The sequence below is a fragment of the Musca domestica genome, unplaced genomic scaffold (assembly GCF_030504385.1).
Source record: "Musca domestica strain aabys unplaced genomic scaffold, Musca_domestica.polishedcontigs.V.1.1 892, whole genome shotgun sequence".
Taxonomy (NCBI): Eukaryota; Metazoa; Arthropoda; class Insecta; order Diptera; family Muscidae; genus Musca; species Musca domestica.
Window position 1 is genome coordinate 50,399 of NW_026712431.1, and position 18,038 is coordinate 68,436.

The following is an 18,038-nucleotide window of genomic DNA, read 5'->3' on the forward strand; positions in this document are numbered from 1 at the left end:
TGGTTGGAGGGACGAAACTTTGTTTGCTTTGTTTTTCTCAATAGACAGCACTTAGGGGACGTCCGTTAAGTGCCTTTTAAACGCACTCACTCTCTCACACACACACACACACATTCGCACATCCGCCACGAATGTACATATGTAAATAATTTGATAAGCCCCACTGCACAGACAAACCCAAAAAAAAAATGAAGAAAGAAAACTTTTAGTTGTGAACAACATTCTGCTGTTGGTTTGTTTATGGATCCTCTTTGGGCCGGAGCAAACAAATAAAACTTGGTCATAGCCCCAATTGCAGTTTTCCAAATGACTATTGCCATCTCGACTGGCTGTCTTGTTAGTGTGAAATATGACCAATTTTTCCTTTGGCTAAGAACAGCCATAAATTATGCAAAATGGTAAGAATTTGGGGCCGATGTTAGGGCTTCATAGGACTCTTTCTATCACGGTTTGGTTGGTTGGTTCACTAGCTGGTTCCAAAAAATGCGCCTGATTGAAAATCCATTTCAGGAAATTTGGATTTATAACGAAAGTCTCCGATTCAGGCAGGATGTACACTTAAAAGCATTTCGAAATCATTTCGGACATAGATAGATGTGAAATATGCAAAAAATGGCCATATCGGAGGGATCGTAACCCCAAGGCTCCCGCCCTGTGTGTCTACATATCATATGATACTGACAAAAATGTATTATCGCTATAACGGTTTCAGACCCTATGTAAGTCTGTTTCATGGCATTTGTGGTCGGTTCAACTGTGGATCCGTCTTTCTGTCAGGCCGTATGTGAGGTAGAATAATTCTCAAAGAGAATATTCGATTTGGTCCAAACTTGGTCTTAAATCGAGTTCCCAGCAAACATTAGGGTCTGTTCCGGGCGAATAACCCATTACCAGTAAATATAAACAAACTAACTTCTGCATTGCCAGTACAGGGTGAGATGAAAAAACTTCAACCAACTTTAGATTGCTGTCATTTCTAAGCCACTCGTCCGACAGCTGTTAAAATTATTCCAGTGACAGCTCCTTATATTGTTTACAAGCACACAAAAGCATTTTGGTGAGAATTTTCCAAAAAAAAGGTATTCGTGATGGAATTCAAGCGTGACAGTGTGATTTCTTTACATTTGGATGGAAAACCACAAGTGGCTATCGTTAGAGCACTCCAGCATTTAAATGTGAATAAATCTTTTGTGTCTCGTATTAACGCTCGCTACCATGATACTGGTAGCGTAGTCCGACGTCAGCGATCTGGGCAACTTGATCGAAACACGCGTCACAGTGGCCGAAAAATGGCTCATGAGCTGAACATATCGCAATATTTCATTCGGCAAATATTAAAAAATGAGCTCGAGGTAACCATTGAAATTCCAAAAAGTTAAAGAACTTACACCGCAACTGAAAGAAAATAGACTCAAAAGAGCTGTAGAGCTGCTTCGCTTGGCCGAAAGTGTTGAACTGCTGAATTTAATTTTGGTTTTCTCCGATGAGAAAACATTTGTTGTCCAGCAGTTTTTAAACAAACAAATTGATCGAGTTTATTTACAAAAGAGGTCAGCTGAAAATGTGCACCTTCTGTTGGCCACCAGAACTCAAGCGGCGGCCATGGTGATGGTATGGGCCGCCATAACAGCGGATGGTGGCTCTCCGCTCGTATTAATCGAAAATAAATACCGAATATTATCGCGAAAATATTCTGGAGGGTGTATTAAAGCCTTGGGCACGCAAACATTTTGGCCGCAGACCTTGGACATTCCAACACCCAAGAATGGTTACAAAATGAGATTCCTCGCTTCATTTCCAGCGCACAATGGCCACCCAAAAACTCCGGATACCAATCCGTTGGACTATTGTATCTGGAGTATTTTGGAAAGCAAGGTTGGCACTAAAAAATACCATAGAGTCGATCACCTCAAGCAAGCGTTTCGCCGGGGAATGGCCAAAATACCGCAGAGCAACATTCGGGCAGCGTGTGTGGTTTTATTGGTGACCAATTCGAAAAAATCTAAACTTATTCTAAATTTTGATGTTATTTCCGACATCTTTTGCTTTCATTCAATAAAATTAAAGAAAAAATTTAAACATTATGGCGTTTGATTTTGTTGCAGTTTTTTTTATCTCACCCTGTATCTGACTAGTTAAGACTTCAATATGAGACCCGTATATGGTATTTCACATAAGAAAGACCTTTATAAGATCTTCTATCTATATCATTTCTGTATGAGGTCTTTCAGTCCCATAGGATACTTCTGTACCCTGTATTGAGCTTTCTATCCATAGGAGACCTGCAAGACGTTATTTTATCTATAGAATATCTGTATGTGGTCTTATATTTATGGGAGATGTCCATAAGGTATCCAATATATAGAAGACCTGTATAATATCTTCTAGCTGTACGAGACATACATAAAACCTACTATATATATGAGAGCTTTATAACGTCTTCTAACTAAAACCAGTAAAGAAAGCCTTAAAGTCGGGCGGGGCCGACTTTATGATACCCTACACCACTTTGCTAATTTAGTAGAGCTGCGCATAACAATTAAAAGTTTTTATGGGAGAACTTAATCATACACGCTATGATCATAATTATAATTTAAGGTTTAAGGGACTAAATATGTCGAAGCATTTGTATCTTTTAAATTCGGACTTGTATTGCCCATTTGGTGCACAATTAATTTAAAATCAGATAAAGATATATATGGGAGCTATATCCAAATCGGAACCGATCTCGATAGAATTTGACAAAGATATTTCTGAGCTGTATTTGATATATTTCACTGAATATCGTCGTTACGGAGTGCATATTACGGCTGTGGGTAACAAATATAACGAATCGGATGAACAATATATATGGGAGCTATAGCTATATCTGAACCGATCTTCACCAAATTTGACATACTAGCTTCTAGACTCAATTCGGCCGTAAGTGCCAAATTCCATCCCATTTAGATAAATATTAGACGTTTGCACAATAAAAGATAAATCGGACGAAATTATATATGGGAGCTATATCCAAATCTGAACCGATCTCGATAAAATTTAGCAAAGACATTTCTGAGCTATGTTTAAAATATTTCCCCAAATATTGTTGTTGCAGAGTGCATATTACGGCTGCGGAGGACAAAAATAACAAATCGGATGAACAATATATATGGGAGCTATAGCTATATCTGAACCGATTTCGATCAAATTTGGCATATTTATTTTTAGGCCTAATTTGGGTGTATATGCAAAATTCTATACTATTCGGGCTGATATTACACGTTTGGTGCACAATAAAAAGCAAATCGGACGAAGATATATATGGGAGCTATATCTAAATTTTGACCGATTATCTCCAATTTCAATAGGGTTCGTCCTTGGGCCAAGCAAATGATCTATGCAAATTTTAATCTGGATCGGGCAATAAATGCGACCTGTACTTTGTTTACAAAAATACATGGACAGACGGACGGACGGATATGCATAAATCGACTCAGAATGTGATTCTATACAGATCATCAAAAGAAAATATGGGTCTATTTCGTTTCCTTTTGCCTGTTACAAACAAATGCACAAAGACATAATACCCTGACCACCTTGTGGTGTAGGGTATAAAAAGGGTTGTGTACACTGAGGGAAAAATCCCGTTGCGAAATCAAGCACGTATGTTGTCATTTTCGCAACGACCCGTTGTTATATTTTTCAACAACGGCTGTTGGTGAATTGTGCACGAACGTGCTCAAATTGACACCGAGACGTGGTCAACTTTCGGTACCAACAACAGCCGTGCTTAATTTGTCCATTTGTAATATTGGTAATTGCAGCCGATTACACACGAGTAAAAAATGACAACGGTGGTGCATGATTCACACACGGTCGTTGTCAATATGACACCGGTCGTGTATGAATTATGCACCACCACCTGCATAATGATGCACCACCGTTGTTACTTTGTACACCGACGTGCATGAATCGTACACGATCGTTGCCATTTTAGCAACTACCGTGTATGAATCATGCACCACCGTTGTCATTTTTTTACTCGTGTGCAATCGGCTGCATATTTACCATTTTTTTCCGTGTTATTGAAAGAGAAAGGACGCATTGTGCAAAAAATTTATTGAAAATGAATAATAATTCGCAAGATCCTCAAAATATCATTGGTGAGTTGTTAGAAATCGATGGCAATATTGTTGTGGTTCGCGATACAAACCATTGCAGCAGTCAAGATGCGGAAAACAATGAGGACGATTATATGTTAAGGGAGTTCTTAAAAGGAATAAATATGGAGTCGCTTTTTGAACAATTAAAAGGTAAGTAAATAAAAATGAATTTTTCAGTTAATCAGTGTAATTAACAAAGAATTTTCTTTTTTGTTCTTTTAGCATCACATGTAACATTTCGCAGCTTGCAGTACTTGAAAAAAGAAGATTTAAAGGAAGCAGTGCCACCATTGGGACTGCGTGTTGAATTCAGAGAAAAGCTCTTTGCTTGGAAAAAACGAAAGGTACGTATTATTTGTTTTACAGAGTTGAACTCAGTATTAATATTGTCATAACAATAGCTCGGGATTGATGACGAAACTATGTCAGTTCCATCTAAAATAGGTGAATGGTGGAAACGCAACGAGACACCTGCAAGTACTCCTGGTACTCCCGACACTACAGGTTCGAACTGCTCAAAAGCCAAAGGAATTTTGTCAGAGGTAAGGTAAGAGTAATATTTGTGTAAGCATAGTTAATGTAGTTTTTTTATTTAATATAGGATCTAACGGAATTGTTAACACATACCTCGAAGGGGAAACTAGCGCTTGAATGTAGTAGCGTTAATAAGAAATTAAGTGACGAGCAAAGAGATGATATAATTAATATAATTATTGAAGATATTTTAACCAACAATGTTACTCTTTACACTCAAGACTATATGCGCATATTGGATGAAATTTGTTCCGTTTTTCCTCTTGAAAACGAAATGAGGGTAAGATTAACAATATAAACAACGTATCTGATTATGTAGTTTCTTAACTTATAATATGTCTTTATTTTTAGGATTATTATTACATTTCAAGAAAAGGAAAGAACAACGCAAGCGGAAAACTTTATGCCAAGTATAGAAACAAGAAGTCCAAAAGAATAAAGCTTTTGATTTCCGAGCCTAGCACAAGCAAAGCAGCAACTCACACATCTCCTAATTTTTGTAACAAAGATGTTCCCGAAATTGATGAATCAGTTGAAAATTCATTGAAAGCTTCCTTACTAAGAGAATGTAATGATTGGGGATCGATCTGCGAAAAATGGAAAAGATCTTTTAACATACGGCAAAGAGATATAAAAAATTTAAGTAGCCATACATTTCTCCTTGAATGGACGAAGTTGTCCGATGCAAGAGCTTCAGAATTGGTAAGTAGCCATGAGCTATTTATTTGTATATGGATACTAATGTTTCGTTTTAGGTCAACATTGATTTCGATATTATGTATCCACAGAAAGGCAATCTTCTACTTTCTAAATGGGACCAATTTAAGAAAAAAATTTACAATTATTATGGGAAAAATATTCATAACGAACATTGCAAACAACTCTTCGCAAATGTTTTGACGGCAAGCAGCATAGGTAAATTTTAATTCCTGATTTATCATAAACATTAAAAGTAATATTTATTTTATATTTCGGTTGCAGATGCTCAAGATTATATATACGCAATACTGTTGAATTCAGTTTTACCATCACCTGCTAGGTTTAAATGTGGAAACGGTAAATTACGAAAAAAAGTAACAATAGCTGATTCGCAGGAAAGTTTCGTACTGCGACTACCGACAATTAACGATTATAAAAGGCAAATTGATACAGTCACTGAAAAGTATTACAATGCTGGATTAACTATACAGCCATTTATAATTGTGGAGGGTTTGTCCGATTTCAATATAAAAGGTTTTTATGTTTTTTTTAACCACAATTTGTTAAAATTTCAATCGTTCCTCGAATGTTTAGATACATGTTTTAAAATTTTTCATGCACTTTCTTTAAAATATCCAAATGCCTGCCAAATTCCATGGATTTTTATCCAAAAATATTTTTATGAAATTAATACTGTATATGATATAAAATCAGTTAATTTGACTTCACTTATTAATTTCTGCAACAATAATTAAAGTACAATTCAAAATGTATATTTGCTTTCGTTGCCGTAAGCATTTTGATAAGGCAAATCTTTTAATAGCTCATTTGAAAACAGACCATTTAATGTCCACTAAATTTTTAAAAGTACAATGCGTTCAGGACAACTGTAAGCAAACATTTACAAAATTTACGTCATTCAGAATTCATTTAGAAAAACTTCACAAGAATCACACAAAAGCTCCACCAATGGTTAAAGCCATTAATGTGCCAGTTGAAATGTCATCATCAAAAGAAAATGATTATACAAACAGTGAAACTGTTATTAACAACAATACAATAGAAAAGGATTTAAATGTTTTGAAAAAGAAAACCTTATATCTGTCTTTACAATTACATGGTCAAAGCTATATGCCTAGAAATCATGTTATAGAAATACAACATTCTGTTTCAATTCTGCTTTCATCCATTTCATGTACAATTGAAAAATATATAACTGATCATCCAAATTATGAAGACTTAAGGTACTTACTAAACTTTTGTAAAAATCCTTTCGAAGAAACTAGAACGGAATATAGACTTTTAAAAATTTTAAAAGAACTAAACTTTTATGATGATCCAAAGGTTTATGTAATTAGCAATCAAGTCTCGGAAATTGTTATCAGCGGAAATCCCAGTTTAGGTCCAAAGTTATCCAATATTTATATAATGCCACTGAAATTCATGATAAGTGCCCTTTTTAAAATTCCAAATCTCTTAGATTTGACATTAGAAAACTCCAAAAAATTCCTAAATTCACCTGTTTTACAAAATTTTACAAACGGTGAGTTATATAAAACTAAATTATTAAAATATCAGTACAATTTAGTTATTCCCTATGTCCTTTACATGGATGATTTTCAAATTAATAATCCTCTTGGAACCCATACATTTTCCATATGTGGTTGTTATATTAGCTTTCCTTCAATGCCACAGCACTTGTTGTCAAAACTTGATTATATATTAACTGCTGCGTTTATACCATCAAAGGATTTAAAAGAACGTGGAAATGAAGTTTCATTTCACAATCTTGTAGAAGAGTTAAAAATTCTAGAAGAAGGGGTTGAAATTTGTGTTCAACAAAGTGTTCAGAAGGTGCATTTTATTTTAGGTGTAATTATTGGAGATAATTTAGCAGTTAATAGTATTTTAGGCTACGTGCAATCATTTAACTCTAAAAGATTTTGCCGGGTATGTAGAAGAAAAAAGTCCCAAATGCAATTCGACGCAATTCAGCATTTAGATAGTTTAAGAAACCAAGAGAATTACAACTCAAATGTATTGGAAAATAATTTTCAAGAAACAGGTATTAAAAACAAGTGTATCTTCGAATCTTTACCAAATTTTAACGTCACTGAAAATTTTTGTTTTGATATTATGCATGACATTTTCGAGGGCATATGTGTCTACGATATGTCTAATGTAATTCTCGGGCTGATTCAAGAAAATATTGTTACGTTAGATTGTATTAACAGCAGAAAATCTTTATTCCAATTTGGAGAAATTGAAGTGGGAAATAAATCTGGACCACTAGATTTATGTAGATTGAAAAACTATAACTTAAAAATGACAGCTAGTGAAACTATGTGTTTTACTAATTTTTTACCTTTAATGGTAGGCGATTTAATTCCTTTCTCCAACGATCACTGGAAAGTTTTTATAATATTATTACAAATAATCGATTTACTTTTAAGACCAAGTTATATAGAAGACGATTTAATAAAATTGGAAGAATTAATTAGAGATCACCATTCACTTTATATAACATTATACGGTTCGTTAAAACCGAAACACCACTTTCTTGTCCACTATCCCACAGCTATCCGAAAATGTGGTCCCCTTAAATATCTCTGGAGCATGAGATTCGAAGCTAAACACAAGGAAGCAAAAGCCTATTTAGGAAATACTACATCAAGAGTAAATCCCTGTCGTTCATTATCTATTAAGTCTGGATTGAAATTTTCCAATTTTTTATTAAAACACGAAGATAACTTAGAACCAAATGTTATCATTAATACGCATACCATCGAAGATTTGGCAAAAGAGGAATATTGTTACAAAAAAAGTAAGCCAGTTTTAAATTACCAAAATTGCAAAGTGTCTGATGACATTTTTTTTAAGGGAACTAGGTATAAAAAAAACTATTATTTAGCAACAAATAATGCCGCAATTGAACTTTTCAAAATTAAACATTTAATAATTGAAAATGAAAATGTTTACATTTTATGTAACCAAGTAAAAGTTAAAAACTTTGATTACCATTTACAATCGTATGAAGTTGGTTCTCTGAATGAGGATACAATTTTTTTAATACCAATTTTAGATTTTATTACTTACCCATTTCACTTATATCCTATGAATAATGGAAAAGTTTATTTCAGATTTAAGTTAATTTAATTTGTTTCTATACATTGAATATATGTAATTCGAATTGTTTTGTTAAATCAAATATGTATTTATATTGAATTTATGTAATTGGTTTCGTTCAATAAAATACTTTTCAAAAAATGTCGTTTCTTCTACTAAGGGTATAAAATGGAAAAGGAACGGATATCAAAAAATGACCACCATTGATTTCAATCTGACAACGGGCGTTGACAATCCGACAACGGAGCGTTGACAATCTGACAACGAAGCGTTGACGATCTGACAACGAAGCGTTGACAATCTGACAACGGGGCGTGCTCGAAATGACCACGTATGTGCTCATTTCATGCACATCTGTTGTTGAAATCGTTGCCAAAATCTCGGTGTCAAAATGACAACAGCGTGCTCATTTTGACACCAAACGTGGTTGATACACTATCATACACGGATGTGGTCATTTCATACACGGATGTTGTCATTTTTTCTCTGGGTGTAGGCCTTTCGTATGAAGGAAAACTCTCTTAGGTTATCTATCTATAGGAGATCTTATATTATTTGGAACTTTGTTAAGGGGCTTCTGCTTTTACAAAGTTGTATAAGGATTCCTATCACAGTAGACTTCTATAAAGTCCCATATCTGTAAATGTCTTCTTTCATTACGTCTATCTTTTGAAGGCCCATGTGAGGTATTTATCTATAAAAGACGTCTATAATAAATTCGATAACTTAAATTGTCAATGTCTGTCAATGTTCTGTAAATAGTAGTTCTATTTTTTTAAAAGGAAAGAAGAAACCTATATAAAATTTACTACACAAGGCTTTTTCAAGATCTGCATAATACTTTTCCAATTTCAAGTTCATAGAAAAATCCCCATTTCAAAACATCGCAATGTTCACACACACACTTAATATATTTATATATACATAACAGTATATTTAGATCCACACGTATTTAGCATGCAATAAGTATTCCTTATTGTCTACACACCAGCTCGCCTGACCGTCTATGCAATTCATTGCGATTATCTTACAAATGCTGTCACTTTGTGTAGGGCCATAGTTTCCACAATAAACCATCACTTGGCATGAGTATCTATCTGTCGGTTGTAAGTAGCTGTTAGTTTTCTTTTTTCTCTCGCTTTCGCTTCTTCTGAAATTTGTTGGCTAAAAGCCAAAATAAAACAATTGTAAATATCTCATAGTCAATACGCTCACAGCTGACACGAGACACACAACCACTTGCCGTGAAGCGGTAGCTAGAACCACAAAGTATTATTTATTCAAATGTTCAAATGTAAAATGCACCTCTTGGATATTGGATAACAAGCAATTTACACCACAATGGTGTATGGCCGGCCAGACCCGATCCGACCAGACCAGACAGGCGTGAATGATGTGAGGACCTATTAGTCGAAGCAATTTAAATAAAATATAAGTATTGTAAAATTATTTGTTTGTTCTAATTGAAATATTATGTCAGTGGGAAGGGTATTCCAGTTTTAATGGGGTGTTTAATTATATTATGTCTTTGTGAACTTTTTGTAGCATGGAAAAGGAAGCGAGATAGACCCATAGTTACTTTTGAGGATCTTTACAGAATCACTTTCTGAGTCGAAAAGTAAAGAAGCGACTGCAGCGTCGCAGTGGCCGAAAAATGGCTCGTGAGCTGAACATATCGTAATATTCCATTTGGCAAATATTGAAAAATGAGCTGGGGGTAAAGCCATTGAAATTCCAAAAAGTGCAAGAACTTACACCGCAACTGAAAGAAAATAGACTCAAAAGAGCTAAAGAGTTGCTTCGCTAGGCCGAAAGTGGTAAACTGCCGAATTTGGGTTTCTCCGATGAGAAAACATTCGTTGTCCAGCAGTTTGCAAACAAACAAAATGATCGTGTTTACTTGCCAAAGAGGTCAGGTGAAAATGTGCACCACCACCGTTTGGCCACCAGAACTCAAGCGACGGCCATGGTGATGGTGTGGGCCGCCATAACAGCCGATGGTCGCTATATGGTCAGAATAAATGCTAAATATTATCGCAAAAGTATTCTGGGGGGTTTATTAAAGCCTTGGGCACGCAAACATTTTGGCCGCAGACCTTGGACATTCACAGGACTCAGCACCACCGCACTCAGCACGCGCCTCCCAAGAAGTTTGGCACTAAAAACTACCAAAGTGTCCATCACCTCAAGGAAGCGCTTCGGCGGGAATGGACCAAAATACCGCAGAGCAATATTCGGGCAGCATGTGACGGTTTCATTTGCCGTTTGAAGGCCATAATTCGTGCCAAAGGTGACCAATTTGAACAAACCTTCTAAAATTTGATGCTATTTCCGACATTTTTTGCTTTCATTCAATAAAATTAAAAAAATGTAAAAATACATTATGGCGTTTGACTTTGTTGAAGTTCATTTATCTCACCCTGTATATCTTCAACCGATTTCGGGTTAATTGTGCACCAAATGGCCAGTATCAGTCCAAATTACCTGGATTTTGGCACATCCGACCGACTACAATCTAGAGGCAAATATATCAAATTTGGTGAAAATCGGTTCAGATATATCTATAGCTCTCACATATATGTATCATCCGATTTAAGTACCATACACCCAGAGAAAAAATGACAACATCCGTGTATGAAATGACCACATCCGTGTATGATAGTGTATCAACCACGTTTGGTGTCAAAATGAGCACGCTGTTGTCATTTTGACACCGAGATTTTGGCAACGATTTCAACAACAGATGTGCATGAAATGAGCACATACGTGGTCATTTCGAGCACGCCCCGTTGTCAGATTGTCAACGCTTCGTTGTCAGATCGTCAACGCTTCGTTGTCAGATTGTCAACGCTCCGTTGTCGGATTGTCAACGCCCGTTGTCAGATTGAAATCAATGGTGGTCATTTTTTGATATCCGTTCCTTTTCCATTTTATACCCTTAGTAGAAGAAACGACATTTTTTGAAAAGTATTTTATTGAACGAAACCAATTACATAAATTCAATATAAATACATATTTGATTTAACAAAACAATTCGAATTACATATATTCAATGTATAGAAACAAATTAAATTAACTTAAATCTGAAATAAACTTTTCCATTATTCATAGGATATAAGTGAAATGGGTAAGTAATAAAATCTAAAATTGGTATTAAAAAAATTGTATCCTCATTCAGAGAACCAACTTCATACGATTGTAAATGGTAATCAAAGTTTTTAACTTTTACTTGGTTACATAAAATGTAAACATTTTCATTTTCAATTATTAAATGTTTAATTTTGAAAAGTTCAATTGCGGCGTTATTTGTTGCTAAATAATAGTTTTTTTTATACCTAGTTCCCTTAAAAAAAATGTCATCAGACACTTTGCAATTTTGGTAATTTAAAACTGGCTTACTTTTTTTGTAACAATATTCCTCTTTTGCCAAATCTTCGATGGTATGCGTATTAATGATAACATTTGGTTCTAAGTTATCTTCGTGTTTTAATAAAAAAATTGGAAAATTTCAATCCAGACTTAATAGATAATGAACGACAGGGATTTACTCTTGATGTAGTATTTCCTAATAGGCTTTTGCTTCCTTGTGTTTAGCTTCGAATCTCATGCTCCAGAGATATTTAAGGGGACCACATTTTCGGATAGCTGTGGGATAGTGGACAAGAAAGTGGTGTTTCGGTTTTAACGAACCGTATAATGTTATATAAAGTGAATGGTGATCTCTAATTAATTCTTCCAATTTTATTAAATCGTCTTCTATATAACTTGGTCTTAAAAGTAAATCGATTATTTGTAATAATATTATAAAAACTTTCCAGTGATCGTTGGAGAAAGGAATTAAATCGCCTACCATTAAAGGTAAAAAATTAGTAAAACACATAGTTTCACTAGCTGTCATTTTTAAGTTATAGTTTTTCAATCTACATAAATCTAGTGGTCCAGATTTATTTCCCACTTCAATTTCTCCAAATTGGAATAAAGATTTTCTGCTGTTAATACAATCTAACGTAACAATATTTTCTTGAATCAGCCCGAGAATTACATTAGACATATCGTAGACACATATGCCCTCGAAAATGTCATGCATAATATCAAAACAAAAATTTTCAGTGACGTTAAAATTTGGTAAAGATTCGAAGATACACTTGTTTTTAATACCTGTTTCTTGAAAATTATTTTCCAATACATTTGAGTTGTAATTCTCTTGGTTTCTTAAACTATCTAAATGCTGAATTGCGTCGAATTGCATTTGGGACTTTTTTCTTCTACATACCCGGCAAAATCTTTTAGAGTTAAATGATTGCACGTAGCCTAAAATACTATTAACTGCTAAATTATCTCCAATAATTACACCTAAAATAAAATGCACCTTCTGAACACTTTGTTGAACACAAATTTCAACCCCTTCTTCTAGAATTTTTAACTCTTCTACAAGATTGTGAAATGAAACTTCATTTCCACGTTCTTTTAAATCCTTTGATGGTATAAACGCAGCAGTTAATATATAATCAAGTTTTGACAACAAGTGCTGTGGCATTGAAGGAAAGCTAATATAACAACCACATATGGAAAATGTATGGGTTCCAAGAGGATTATTAATTTGAAAATCATCCATGTAAAGGACATAGGGAATAACTAAATTGTACTGATATTTTAATAATTTAGTTTTATATAACTCACCGTTTGTAAAATTTTGTAAAACAGGTGAATTTAGGAATTTTTTGGAGTTTTCTAATGTCAAATCTAAGAGATTTGGAATTTTAAAAAGGGCACTTATCATGAATTTCAGTGGCATTATATAAATATTGGATAACTTTGGACCTAAACTGGGATTTCCGCTGATAACAATTTCCGAGACTTGATTGCTAATTACATAAACCTTTGGATCATCATAAAAGTTTAGTTCTTTTAAAATTTTTAAAAGTCTATATTCCGTTCTAGTTTCTTCGAAAGGATTTTTACAAAAGTTTAGTAAGTACCTTAAGTCTTCATAATTTGGATGATCAGTTATATATTTTTCAATTGTACATGAAATGGATGAAAGCAGAATTGAAACAGAATGTTGTATTTCTATAACATGATTTCTAGGCATATAGCTTTGACCATGTAATTGTAAAGACAGATATAAGGTTTTCTTTTTCAAAACATTTAAATCCTTTTCTATTGTATTGTTGTTAATAACAGTTTCACTGTTTGTATAATCATTTTCTTTGATGATGACATTTCAACTGGCACATTAATGGCTTTAACCATTGGTGGAGCTTTTGTGTGATTCTTGTGAAGTTTTTCTAAATGAATTCTGAATGACGTAAATTTTGTAAATGTTTGCTTACAGTTGTCCTGAACGCATTGTACTTTTAAAAATTTAGTGGACATTAAATGGTCTGTTTTCAAATGAGCTATTAAAAGATTTGCCTTATCAAAATGCTTACGGCAACGAAAGCAAATATACATTTTGAATTGTACTTTAATTATTGTTGCAGAAATTAATAAGTGAAGTCAAATTAACTGATTTTATATCATATACAGTATTAATTTCATAAAAATATTTTTGGATAAAAATCCATGGAATTTGGCAGGCATTTGGATATTTTAAAGAAAGTGCATGAAAAATTTTAAAACATGTATCTAAACATTCGAGGAACGATTGAAATTTTAACAAATTGTGGTTAAAAAAAACATAAAAACCTTTTATATTGAAATCGGACAAACCCTCCACAATTATAAATGGCTGTATAGTTAATCCAGCATTGTAATACTTTTCAGTGACTGTATCAATTTGCCTTTTATAATCGTTAATTGTCGGTAGTCGCAGTACGAAACTTTCCTGCGAATCAGCTATTGTTACTTTTTTTTCGTAATTTACCGTTTCCACATTTAAACCTAGCAGGTGATGGTAAAACTGAATTCAACAGTATTGCGTATATATAATCTTGAGCATCTGCAACCGAAATATAAAATAAATATTACTTTTAATGTTTATGATAAATCAGGAATTAAAATTTACCTATGCTGCTTGCCGTCAAAACATTTGCGAAGAGTTGTTTGCAATGTTCGTTATGAATATTTTTCCCATAATAATTGTAAATTTTTTTCTTAAATTGGTCCCATTTAGAAAGTAGAAGATTGCCTTTCTGTGGATACATAATATCGAAATCAATGTTGACCTAAAACGAAACATTAGTATCCATATACAAATAAATAGCTCATGGCTACTTACCAATTCTGAAGCTCTTGCATCGGACAACTTCGTCCATTCAAGGAGAAATGTATGGCTACTTAAATTTTTTATATCTCTTTGCCGTATGTTAAAAGATCTTTTCCATTTTTCGCAGATCGATCCCCAATCATTACATTCTCTTAGTAAGGAAGCTTTCAATGAATTTTCAACTGATTCATCAATTTCGGGAACATCTTTGTTACAAAAATTAGGAGATGTGTGAGTTGCTGCTTTGCTTGTGCTAGGCTCGGAAATCAAAAGCTTTATTCTTTTGGACTTCTTGTTTCTATACTTGGCATAAAGTTTTCCGCTTGCGTTGTTCTTTCCTTTTCTTGAAATGTAATAATAATCCTAAAAATAAAGACATATTATAAGTTAAGAAACTACATAATCAGATACGTGTTTATATTGTTAATCTTACCCTCATTTCGTTTTCAAGAGGAAAAACGGAACAAATTTCATCCAATATGCGCATATAGTCTTGAGTGTAAAGAGTAACATTGTTGGTTAAAATATCTTCAATAATTATATTAATTATATCATCTCTTTGCTCGTCACTTAATTTCTTATTAACGCTACTACATTCAAGCGCTAGTTTCCCCTTCGAGGTATGTGTTAACAATTCCGTTAGATCCTATATTAAATAAAAAAACTACATTAACTATGCTTACACAAATATTACTCTTACCTTACCTCTGACAAAATTCCTTTGGCTTTTGAGCAGTTCGAACCTGTAGTGTCGGGAGTACCAGGAGTACTTGCAGGTGTCTCGTTGCGTTTCCACCATTCACCTATTTTAGATGGAACTGACATAGTTTCGTCATCAATCCCGAGCTATTGTTATGACAATATTAATACTGAGTTCAACTCTGTAAAACAAATAATACGTACCTTTCGTTTTTTCCAAGCAAAGAGCTTTTCTCTGAATTCAACACGCAGTCCCAATGGTGGCACTGCTTCCTTTAAATCTTCTTTTTTCAAGTACTGCAAGCTGCGAAATGTTACATGTGATGCTAAAAGAACAAAAAAGAAAATTCTTTGTTAATTACACTGATTAACTGAAAAATTCATTTTTATTTACTTACCTTTTAATTGTTCAAAAAGCGACTCCATATTTATTCCTTTTAAGAACTCCCTTAACATATAATCGTCCTCATTGTTTTCCGCATCTTGACTGCTGCAATGGTTTGTATCGCGAACCACAACAATATTGCCATCGATTTCTAACAACTCACCAATGATATTTTGAGGATCTTGCGAATTATTATTCATTTTCAATAAATTTTTTGCACAATGCGTCCTTTCTCTTTCAATAACACGGAAAAAATGGTAAATATGCAGCCGATTGCACACGAGTAAAAAAAATGACAACGGTGGTGCATGATTCATACACGGTAGTTGCTAAAATGGCAACGATCGTGTACGATTCATGCACGTCGGTGTACAAAGTAACAACGGTGGTGCATCATTATGCAGGTGGTGGTGCATAATTCATACACGACCGGTGTCATATTGACAACGACCGTGTGTGAATCATGCACCACCGTTGTCATTTTTTACTCGTGTGTAATCGGCTGCAATTACCAATATTACAAATGGACAAATTAAGTACGGCTGTTGTTGGTACCGAAAGTTGACCACGTCTCGGTGTCAATTTGAGCACGTTCGTGCACAATTCACCAACAGCCGTTGTTGAAAAATATAACAACGGGTCGTTGCGAAAATGACAACATACGTGCTTGATTTCGCAACGGGATTTTTCCCTCAGTGTACGTTCGTAATAATACGTGCATCCCCCAAGAATTTGGTATCAGATATTAGATATAGCGCAGAAATACCTCTGCCAAATTGTATCAAGATCGGTTCAGATTTGTATATGGTATATTGTATACGATATATCAGTCGAAATGATCTGAATTTTGGATTTTAGAAGCAAGTACATTAAATTTGGTGAAAATCGTTTCAGATATAGTTTTAGCTCGCATATATATGTTTCAACCGATTTGGTGCTTATGTCCCTCACATTCGTAATATGCACTCCACAAGAATGATATTTGGTACCAGATATCTTATAGAGCCCGGAAATACCTTTGCCAAATTTTATCAAGATGGCTAAGATTGGCTTATAGCTCCCACATATATCCTCAATCCGATTTCAGGTATATTGTGCTAATAATGGCTAATGTCAGCCCAAATGCAGTGAATTTCGGGACGTACGTTTCCATTTGATGAAACTCATCTCCGATATATATTATTTTAATATAATCCTTCTCGAAATGATATCATACACTCTATGACAATGTTATTTGGTATAAAAGATAAAAATGTCTCTGTCAAATTTAGTGAAAATCGATTCAGAATAAGATATGCCTCCTATTCTCTCTGAAACCAAATTATAACTGCTCTAAAGCCAAATGTTGATAGGTGGTATGATCTACTTCAAATAAATTCTTTTGTTACGGAAGCTCTACTAAATATGCATAGTGGTGTAGGGTATCCTCACCGTTTTTCTTTTGCATTTAAACGGGTTTTTACCTTTTACAGGGTCAAAATCGTTATTTATTTCCTTCAATAGGAAATTGGACCAAAAAGGTATTGCTCAACTTACCAGATATGCTTTCTCGCCTTCCCTCGTTTGTCTGAACTAAAACTTTGCCGAAATCTTTTCAAGAGTTGCAGTTCAAAGCCGACCTTTTAAAATGTCATTGATGTTATTTCAGAAAGCCGAAATTGTTTAAGGAAGCCAAATTATTGTAGAGAGGTTAAAGATTTTGAGGTCAGCATGTGGATAGACCTGAAAAGAGATAAAAGTTTTTGTTGTAGCATTAAAAGAAATATTTTTTAGAAAAAAAGAAAAAAAATATTCGCAAAAAAGAAGGCTAGGGACGAACCTTTCCAAAGGGGGCTTTTGGAAGCATTATTTCCTGCAGATTACCCGATTGTGGAAAGCTTCACAAAATCTATATTTGGAATATTGATACAATTTCAATGTGTCGTGATGAGGAATGAATGAATTCTGGCAGTAAATGTCATCGCGTAGTTTCTTTAAAATTCATTTAGTCTTTTACCCAAAACAAACTAAAAAAAATATTATCATGTTAAGAAAACATTTTCTATATGAAAATAAAATTGAGAAATAAATCCCCAATCTCTGAGCTAATAAATGCCCCTATAAACCGTACACCTGCCTCAATGAAAAAAAAATAATAATTTTAATTACAATGGGTAATTTGTTTTGTTTTTGTTTTCATTTTTTTTTTTTGGCAAATTATTAAAAATGGCACGCGCCTCATGCCTAATTTGTTCCGACTTAC

General features: G+C 34.0%; 1 protein-coding gene across 1 annotated transcript in view; it reads right to left on the reverse strand.

Moving 5' to 3' along the window:
• Positions 1 to 17,492, reverse strand: part of LOC131806800 (uncharacterized) — a 33,404-nt gene extending 15,912 nt beyond the window's left edge. Inside the window, exon 1 of the mRNA XM_059131486.1 lies at positions 17,333 to 17,492. The gene's annotated coding sequence lies outside the window, so the exon portion shown is untranslated. The remainder of the gene's footprint in view (positions 1 to 17,332) is intronic.
• Between the last annotated feature and the right edge of the window lie 546 nt (positions 17,493 to 18,038).